Below are 9,026 nucleotides of genomic sequence, written 5' to 3'. Positions count from 1 at the left end.
AGAGAGAAAAAGTATTTGAAGGCTAACCTTTTCTTGAGAAGAAAAGCAAGGAGCCTATTTGAGGGTTTAGATTATGAGAATTGTAAACCTATTTGTATTCTTTTTCTCTCTAATAGTAGATCTCTCCCTCCTTGCCCTGTGAACGTAGGCAGTTTGCCGAACCACGTAAAAATCGTTTGTTTTTGAATTTGTTGCCATTGTAATAGTTTTTAGGATCCCTCGATAAGTCAGTCCTAGAATTGATGAGAGGAAGAGCCGATATCTCACTTTGTTGAGATATTCGCTTCAGATTCTTATTTCTTTGGTGAGACAGGAATTCTTATTGATCTTTCTCTCTTATTGTGCATCAGAAACTCTGCTGAAATTTCCGCTACGCACAATAAGTGGTATCAGAACCCAGGTTCCAGATCTAGGGTTTGGTTGGAGGAGTAGATCAATTTGGAGGCTCGTCTAGGGTTTCGTTTGGTGATAAAGGTGGGATCTTTTTGGTAAAGACTCTTGTAGGCATATAAAATTGCTTATAGGTCCTTTAGCTCAGCTCGGCACAAACCGACGAACCAACGAGGCACTCCAATAAGGTATACGAGTATAAACTATTCCCTATTTTTGGTTGAGAAGTTCCTGGAGAATATTCTTTTATAAATATTCTTAAGGATAACTCAACAACACTACGCCGGGCAACGCGTCGCGAATAAAAACTCAACGCCAACAATCGATGGTCAGCTAAAGATTAGAAAATCAGGAGTCGACTTCAAGTTTAAAATTCCGACAACGGTCAGACAATAAATGCAGCACCGGAACTCTTACAGACATTCGACAAAGCACCGAATAGCCTGGAGGATTGAAGGAATCAAGAACGGAAGCCATTCCAAGGTCCCGTTACACCGACTGAAGGTTGGGACAATCATATCCAAAGTATTCCAGACTCTTCTATAAAAGAACGAGGCTGAAATACTTTGGAGGGGGTATCTGTAGGCGTATAAAATTGCTTATAGGTCCCTTAGCACAGCTCGGCACAAACCGACGAACCAACGAGGCGACGAGGTTGACGAATCGCACGCAAGCAACAGAATACATCCATTTGCGTGCGGAATCAAGCCAACGGCTCGGGAAGTCAACGAGTCATCCAAACAAGAGCGGACTCGGACGAATCATGATCGAATCAAGATCAGTTTCGGACTCGAACTCAGAAGTGGATTTACTGCCAAATCAGGAATCGGATTTACTGCCAAATCAGGTCAACAAATCGAGTCCAGACAAATCAACCGCACAACCGAATCACGGACAAAACGGATACAACGGAAAAAATGACAAAACCCAAGGGGGGCTCGGCCAAAGCCGAGCCACCCATGGGTGGCTCGGCCAAGTGCCGGCCACCCATGGGTGGCCGACCCGGATCTGTACACGGGCACAGTTCAGAGAGCCTATAAATAGGCTCCCCTTTGTTCATTTAAAGAGGTTGGATTTTTTGTAGGCGAAGCCCTGCTGGATTGAAGACTCAGATCTGAAAAAGATTCAAGCTTTAGGACTTCGAGGACTTGCTCATCCAGATCGGGTGCTCGGCGATCGTCAACGCCAAATAAGGCAGGTGTTCGAGAGGACCGGATCTCAGATCTATGCAGGCGTACTCCGGATCAAAGCTTGGCCTTTAATCCCGAGAATTAAAGGCTACTATTTCCTTGGCGAAATAGTACCCTCAGCTATTATTTCCTTGGTGAAATAATACATGTCGTACTGCGTAGATCCGACCGGATCTAGATCTCGCGGTGGTCCACGGATAAACCCCGGCGCAGGCAAAGAACCCACAAAACGAGCGACCGCAAAACAGGAGCTCGTGATTCGTTCGACAAACAAGGAGAAAGTTGTAATTTTTTTTTATTTTCTTTGATTTTCATTGTAACCGGATCTTATAAAAAGATCGGATCTTTGTAACTCAAAAAGTTGTTATTTAAAGATAGCAATGGAATCAATAATGAAGAAAGACACGATTTTTAACGCCCTCAACAGTAGAGGCGTCGGCAAGAACAGGTTTGACCTCATTGGAGGTCGGTGGAACTTCACCCGATGCGACTTTGGCATTAGTTGGGGTGAGAGAGTCGTTGGCATTCTGTACTTCTTCGTACCAACGAACTTTTCTCCTGGAGGAGAACTTCTTGGATTTGCGGGGGTAGGTGGATCCGGACGAGGATGACAGATACTCCTCGAACTTGGCCTGATCGAATTCATATTCGACCTCCTCCTCGACCGGGATTGAGATCCGCGGCTGCGACGCAACGATCTCGGCAGCGAGATCGGTGGCTCCCACTGTGATCGCCAGATTGTTCGCGGGAAAAATTGTGTTCTTCATTGATGTCATTGTTGTCTCAAGTAATTGCTTTTTGATTACAAAAGATCCGGTCTTTTTATAAGATCCGGTTACAACGAAATCAAAGAAAAAATAAAAAGATTACAACTTTCCTTTCGAACGAATCACGAGCTCCTGTTTTGTGGTTGTAGGCATATAAAATTGCTTATAGGTCCCTTAGACGTATCCAAACACGAGCGTCAGTCCACAACGCCGAAGCCAAGTGACACGCAACGAAGCGGATTAACGAGGCTACGAAGCTAATGAACCGCACGCAAACAACGGAATAAATCCACTCGCGTGCGGAATCAAGCTAACGGGTTGAAGAGTCAACGAGTCATCCAACCAAGGGCGGACTCGGACGAATTACGATCGAATCAAGATCAGTTTTGGATTAGAACTCAGAAATGGATTTACTGCCAAATCAGATCAACAAATCAGAGTCCGAATCAACCACGAGACCGGACAAAATGGCAAAAAACAACAACACCTAGGGGACTCGGCCAAAACCGAGCCACCTCTAGGTGGCCGGCCCAGATCTGTGCACGGGCACAGTTCAGAGAGCCTATAAATAGGAGGCCTAGGCTCATTTGTCAAAGGTTGGAAAATTTGGAGAGGCGAAGCCCTGCTGGATTGAAGACTCAGATCTAAAAAAGATCCAAGCTTTAGGACTTCGAGGACTTGCTCTCCCAGATCTGGTGCTCGGCTGCGTAGATCCGACCAGATCTAGATCGTGCGGTGGTCCACGGATAAACCCCGGCGCAGGCAAACAACCCACGCAAGCGAGCGACCGCAAAACAGGAGCTCGTGATTTGTTCGACAAACAAGGAGAAAGTTGTAATCTTTCTTTTATTTTCTTTGATTTTTGTTGTAACCGGATCTTATAAAAAGACCGGATCTTTGTAACTCAAAAAGTTGTTATTTAAGATGACAATGGAATCAACAATGAAGAAAGACACGATTTTCACCGCGAACAATCTGGCGACCACAGTGGGAGCCGCCGATCTCGCTGTCGAGATCGGAGCATCGCAGCCGCGGATCTCAATCCCGGTCGTGAAGGAGGTCGAATACGAGTTCAACCAGCAGAAGTTCGAGGAGTACTTGTCGTCCTCGTCCGGATCAACCTCCCCCCGCAAGTCCAAAAAGTTCTCCTCCAGGAGAAAGGTACGTTGGTACGAAGAAGTTGAAGCTACCAACGACGATCTCACCCCGATTGACGCCAAAGCTGCGTCGGGTGAGGCTCCACCAACCTCCAACCAGATCAAGCTGGTTCCAACCAATTCCTCCGTCACCAAAGGAGCGGTGACTCTCTCAAAGAGAGCCCGCCAAAGGCGACGCCAACGCTTAGCCAAAGAATTCACCAAAGCGATGGAGTCCACCGACGGAATCCGCTACAACGCGGATCTGAAGAACAAGAGAGGCAAACAGCCCCAACAACAGATGAACGGCACCTCTTCCAAGCCGCCAACAATGGAATGGTGTCAAACGGAATCGTTCGACACTGGAAGAACGTATCCGCAAACGCCGCGCACTATCAGCGCAGGTGCGGGCTCAAGCCGAAGAAGCCCGTAGAAAGCTGCAGAAAGAGGTGGCCAAGAAGCCGCCATCAACCCGCCAAGTGTGGAGGCCGAAGCAGCCTCCAACCAAAGTTCAACCACCGGCGAAACAACCCATATCGCCGATAATTCCAGCAACTACTCCGGGAGTGTAGGCATCAAAAATTGCCGATAGGTCCCCACGAATAGCTCAGTGTTAGGGAATGACGATGAACGTCACTACCCGGTTCACAAGAGTCTAATTGACGTCGGTGAGCGCCTGAAGCGAATCGATGAGCTATGCGATCCAACAGAATTTCAGAACAACGGGGATACGGATTGATCGGGAACCCCGCGACCGCTGCAAAAGAAGCAGCGCCCTTCGTGTCCCGTTCACCCCACTGATAATTCAACCATGGGGGCTGACAGAGCTCTTCGTCAGAATTCCAACGCATCCGAAATCAATTAAATCCGAGTTGGGACGACGAGTCAACGGCAAACACACCCGGAAGGACCTCGGACTGAACTGAGGCACCCGGGGGTGTCTCGGCAAGCTCGAAACACCCGAGGGGTGTCTTGGCAAAACCAAGACACCCCAAGGGTTTTACCACCCCCCCTCTTGGTTTCCTATAAATAGGCCCCTTAGGCCTTCATTTCAAGGGGCTCCTGATTTTTGTGGCTTTTGGTGTTGGTTAATTTCAGGTCTTGAGTTTCTGCCTTGAGATCTGAAATTTAAGAGAGCCTAGGCGAAGCCCTGCCGGAGCGAGGAGTGAGCGAGCCGTCTACAGCAAAAGAGGAGTCTTTTTCTTCTTTCCCCTTCTCTTTTCCTTAGTCTTGCCCCTTAGTGGTGATACTAAGTAGAGCGAATATCTCGATTATCCGAGATAGGAGCTGTAAACTTCTAGATCTCACACAGATCGACGAAGTTCTGCTTCTATATCCCTTCGCGGATAGACGAAGCTCTGCCCGATTTTCTCGGAACGGATCTGATCTACCGGTGGTCCACGGATATTGACGTCCCCGTCACAGGCTAAAGACCCACGCAAGCAAGAGACCGCACCAAAACGGGATCTTGTGTTTATTTTCAGAAAAGTTGTAATCTTTGTTTTATTGCACAAGTAGGTCTTATAAAAAGACCGACTTTTTTTTATTCGATTATTGTTGTAACGACTGAAGTTGTAACAGATTCGAAAAGCAATGAAAACAGCAACTTTCTCCGAAAACAAACGGTAATCGGTAAAGGCGTATCAAACCCGTTGAAGGCTGGGGGTTTGCCAAAAACCCCAAAGTCAACGCCTAACACGCGTTGCCGGGTAGTCTATTCCCGTGAGAAAGACGAAGACTATGTATTCAAAATTCGAAGAGTCCCTCTCTTCCTCCTCCGCCAGATCCGCCTCTCCAAGTAGGCGCAAGAAGGCATCCTCCTCCAGAGTCGCTCGCCAGAACCTCGGTTCAAAGACTCAAGATTCTTTAGCCATCGCTGCACTTGCACCACGTGGCGTCTCCGCATCGCCCAACGTGGTCGAAATCGCAGATCTGGGCTACTCCTCCCCCAAGAAGATGGCTACTGATGCTACTCCAACTCTATCAAAGAGGGCGCTCCAAAGGCGGCGCCAGCGCCTTGCTCGTCAAATGGCCAAGGCTTTGGAGCCTATGGATGGGGTCCGCTACAACGAAGACCTCAAATCAAGGCAACGCCAAGAGCAACAATGGTATGTAACCAACTCCTCCTCCAAAACAGAAACGAACAAATGGGTTCGTGTCACTAGGAATCGCTCAACCCTCGAGGAGCGAATCAAGAAACGCCGTGCACTGCTTGCACAGGCCCGAGCTCTCTTGAAGAAAGCAGAGGAGATGCAGAAAGAAACGACGGTCAAACGGCCGCCTACAAACAAGTTGGTGTGGGTACCCAAATCAGAGCCAACACCTTCAACAGGGATGGGTGGAGTTGTCACCCGAAGTCTTTCCAAACCAGATGTCATTTCTCCTGCTCCAAAGCCTTCAACAGGATCAGGCGGTAGGGTCAGGTATGAAAACAGACCCTTCAACCTCCAAGGTTCCTGTGAAAGGTCGCCTCGGTCCCTTACCAGGGAATCGAGGTAAAGTACCTATCAAGGAGCGATTGGGTCCATTGAAAGGTCCCCAAGTTTCAAATCAAACTGGGGGTCGAATTAATCCCCCCAAGAAAGATGAGAAAGGGAAAGCCCCTATCACCGACCGCATCGGATTGCGAGTCGAAATACAAGAGCCCGTTCAATTTTTATGTTCACAAAAATGTAAACTTGAACGGGCCACTTTTGAAAAAACTAACAAAACATCCCATGCCCAAAGGGAAGCACACTCATCTGAGGATGATGGTGTTTTACCAAGGAGCACATGCCAACACTCTATAGGTTGCTCCAGTTATCAAACTGATGAGTTGTACTATAGAGCTGGGGGTATGGGAAAATCTCGAAAGAAGTATGTGCAGGACATGGAGTCTCGCTGCCCGTGCGCCAACATAATCAAGGCAGTGCTATCAGAATGCTCCTGCGCTCAAACCCCAAGGAGAATTTCAGTGTTCGACAGAATTTCCACCAGAACGTCTGAGACCAAGCCTAAGCATTTCCGAAGAAGAAGAAGGGTAGTCAAAGACGGAGAATTCCCGAAGGTCACCATCAACATGGCCAGCAAAGGAGCATCGACAGGGGACAATCCCGAGTCAATTCCGCTGGTACCCTGGTATCTAACTCACCTACAGTCCGGAACCATTACACGAGGGACTTATGGTAGGGTTCGGACGAGATTACCATCAGAAGATGAAGCATCAGATGCCGGCTCCGCAATTGCTTCGGACAACACGGTATCCAGCGAAGGACAACCCCGCGAGGTACTCATGATCAGTGCCGAACAAATGAACAAGATGCTTGAAGACGCCCTAACTCGGCAGAAAGAAGCTTTCAAGTTCGAGATGGAGATGACCCTGCAGCGGATGAGAGAGATGCACGACCAACAAATCGCAGCTCTGACAACTCATCAAGAGGAGCCCACTCGACCCAATCATCAGAACCAAGAAGAGAATGAACGGGAAGGGAATAATGTCATTATTCCCCCTGTCAACAACGACAACGGAAGTGGTCCGGTAGATGATAATGCCAAAGAAGACCACATTACCTCTCCCCAAAACCACTCGAAAATAGAAACGAGTGAAGACAAAAAGATGAAAGACTTGGAGAGCAAAATCAATGCATTGATGAATGCTCAAGAGGTAAAAAGGTCAGGTATACCGTGTCCATATCCGAGGGAGTGGGAATCAATTCCATATCCGGCAAAGTTCAATCTCATTAACTTTACGCCGTTTGATGGAAAGGGTTCCCCTACCCAACATTTAATATATTTCAAGTCTCACCTAGGAACAATCTCCGGCAACGAACCCTTGATGGTACGGTCATTCGTTGGCACTCTTCGCGGAGCGGCCTTCGATTGGTATCGTCGCCTCAAGCCGGGGAGCATCGGCAGTTGGGACGACATGGAAGACATGTTCTTGACGAACTTCTTTGATGATGACACTGAGGTCTCGATCAGCACTCTGTTTGAGGAGAAACAGAAAAATGGTGAGACAGTCGAAAACTTTGTGAAAAGGTTTCGAAATAAAGCGATGAATTGCAGGGACCCGGTCAGCGAAGATTTCATCCTCGAGACCTGTCACAACAATCTCACCTTGGATATCCTTGAATCTATGGGAACGGCGCCATCAAAGACCTGGAAGGACCTGAAGGTGCGAGGGGAAAGAGCCGAACGATTCATCAAAAGGAAGAAGGCGGAAAGGGGCCAAATAGCAAATAACGCTCCGCAACCGAACTTCACCCCTAGGGGTAAAGGAAAAGCGCATGCGAACGCCGTGAACGCAAATCAAACGTTCGAGGTGCAAGCGCAACCGCAGCAGCAGCAGCAGCAAAAGGCACCTCAACAACCAAGGTGGCAACAACAAACCCCGAGGCCGAAAGCTTCGGAGCCAAAGTTCCCGAAAGTTTATTCATTCAGAGAGGACGAAGTTCCTGGGATCTTCAAATACCTCGTGGAGAATAATAAAATCAAATTGCCTCCAGTTCAGGATCAGGAAGATGCCAAGAGGATTAATGATCCGAAGTACTGTGCATTCCACAGAGCGGTGCACCACCCCACCAAGGTATGCTATGCTCTTAAGGACAAGATCCAGGCTCTCATCGACGTCGGAGTCATCACAATGAAGCAGCCAAAGGAGAAGAAAGTGGGTGCGAATGCAGTCACGATTGGCTTCGGCTCCTTTCCCGTGAGCCAGTTCCAGCTTGAGCCGGTGATAAAAGCAGCGGTGAAGACGGTGAACGATGATCCTCACAAGCAGCGCCAGAAAGGACTCGTGCCACACACAGCCCCTAATGGCGAGATTCTTTGGGTTCATCCAGATCTGATCGGAGACGAACAGTGGACTGGGACCTCTTCCAAGAAGAAATCAAAAGGGAAAGGCAGATCTTGTTATGGGGTGTCCGCTATTCCAGGAAGAGACGATGAAGAAATTCCTGCCTTCCCACTTTCTGAAGATGAACAGGAAGCCCTTGCAACTCGGAGCGGTAACGAGTATCATTACAAGTACCCGGATGCTTCCGAGCAACTAGGTACCAACACTCCTCCGTCCAAAACATTGGCGGAATTGGGAATAGCAGCAATTCCCTCGACGCCTATAGCCGCGGAAAGAGTCCAACAGAAGGAGAAAGGAAAAGAGCCTTTACGCCAGGAGACCCAAAACCCGAGGCAGTCTCGATTCAATCATCCGATTGGAAGAGACAAACCGGGGAATGCGAGCTCTCCACCTCATTTCGACATCATGGCGCAATTAGCCAATATCCCGGCTAGGATAACCCTTTACGAGTTATTGCGCCTGTCCAAGGATACAAGGAAAGCATTACAGGAGGCTTTGAGCGATTCAGAAGCTTTTCTAACTCGGATTACTGCCAAATCAGATCATCAAATCAGAGACTAAGTTAATCAAATCACGGACAGAACCAAAGGCGGAAAACACCAAAAAACCACCACCTAGAGGGGCTCGGCCGAAGCCGAGCCAACCTCAGGTGGCTCGGCCCAAGCCGAGCCACCTCAAGGTGGCTCGGCCAAGGCCGAGCCACCTCCAG

The sequence above is a fragment of the Asparagus officinalis genome, chromosome 8 (assembly GCF_001876935.1).
Source record: "Asparagus officinalis chromosome 8, Aspof.V1, whole genome shotgun sequence".
Taxonomy (NCBI): Eukaryota; Viridiplantae; Streptophyta; class Magnoliopsida; order Asparagales; family Asparagaceae; genus Asparagus; species Asparagus officinalis.
This window is presented reverse-complemented; position numbering follows the sequence as displayed.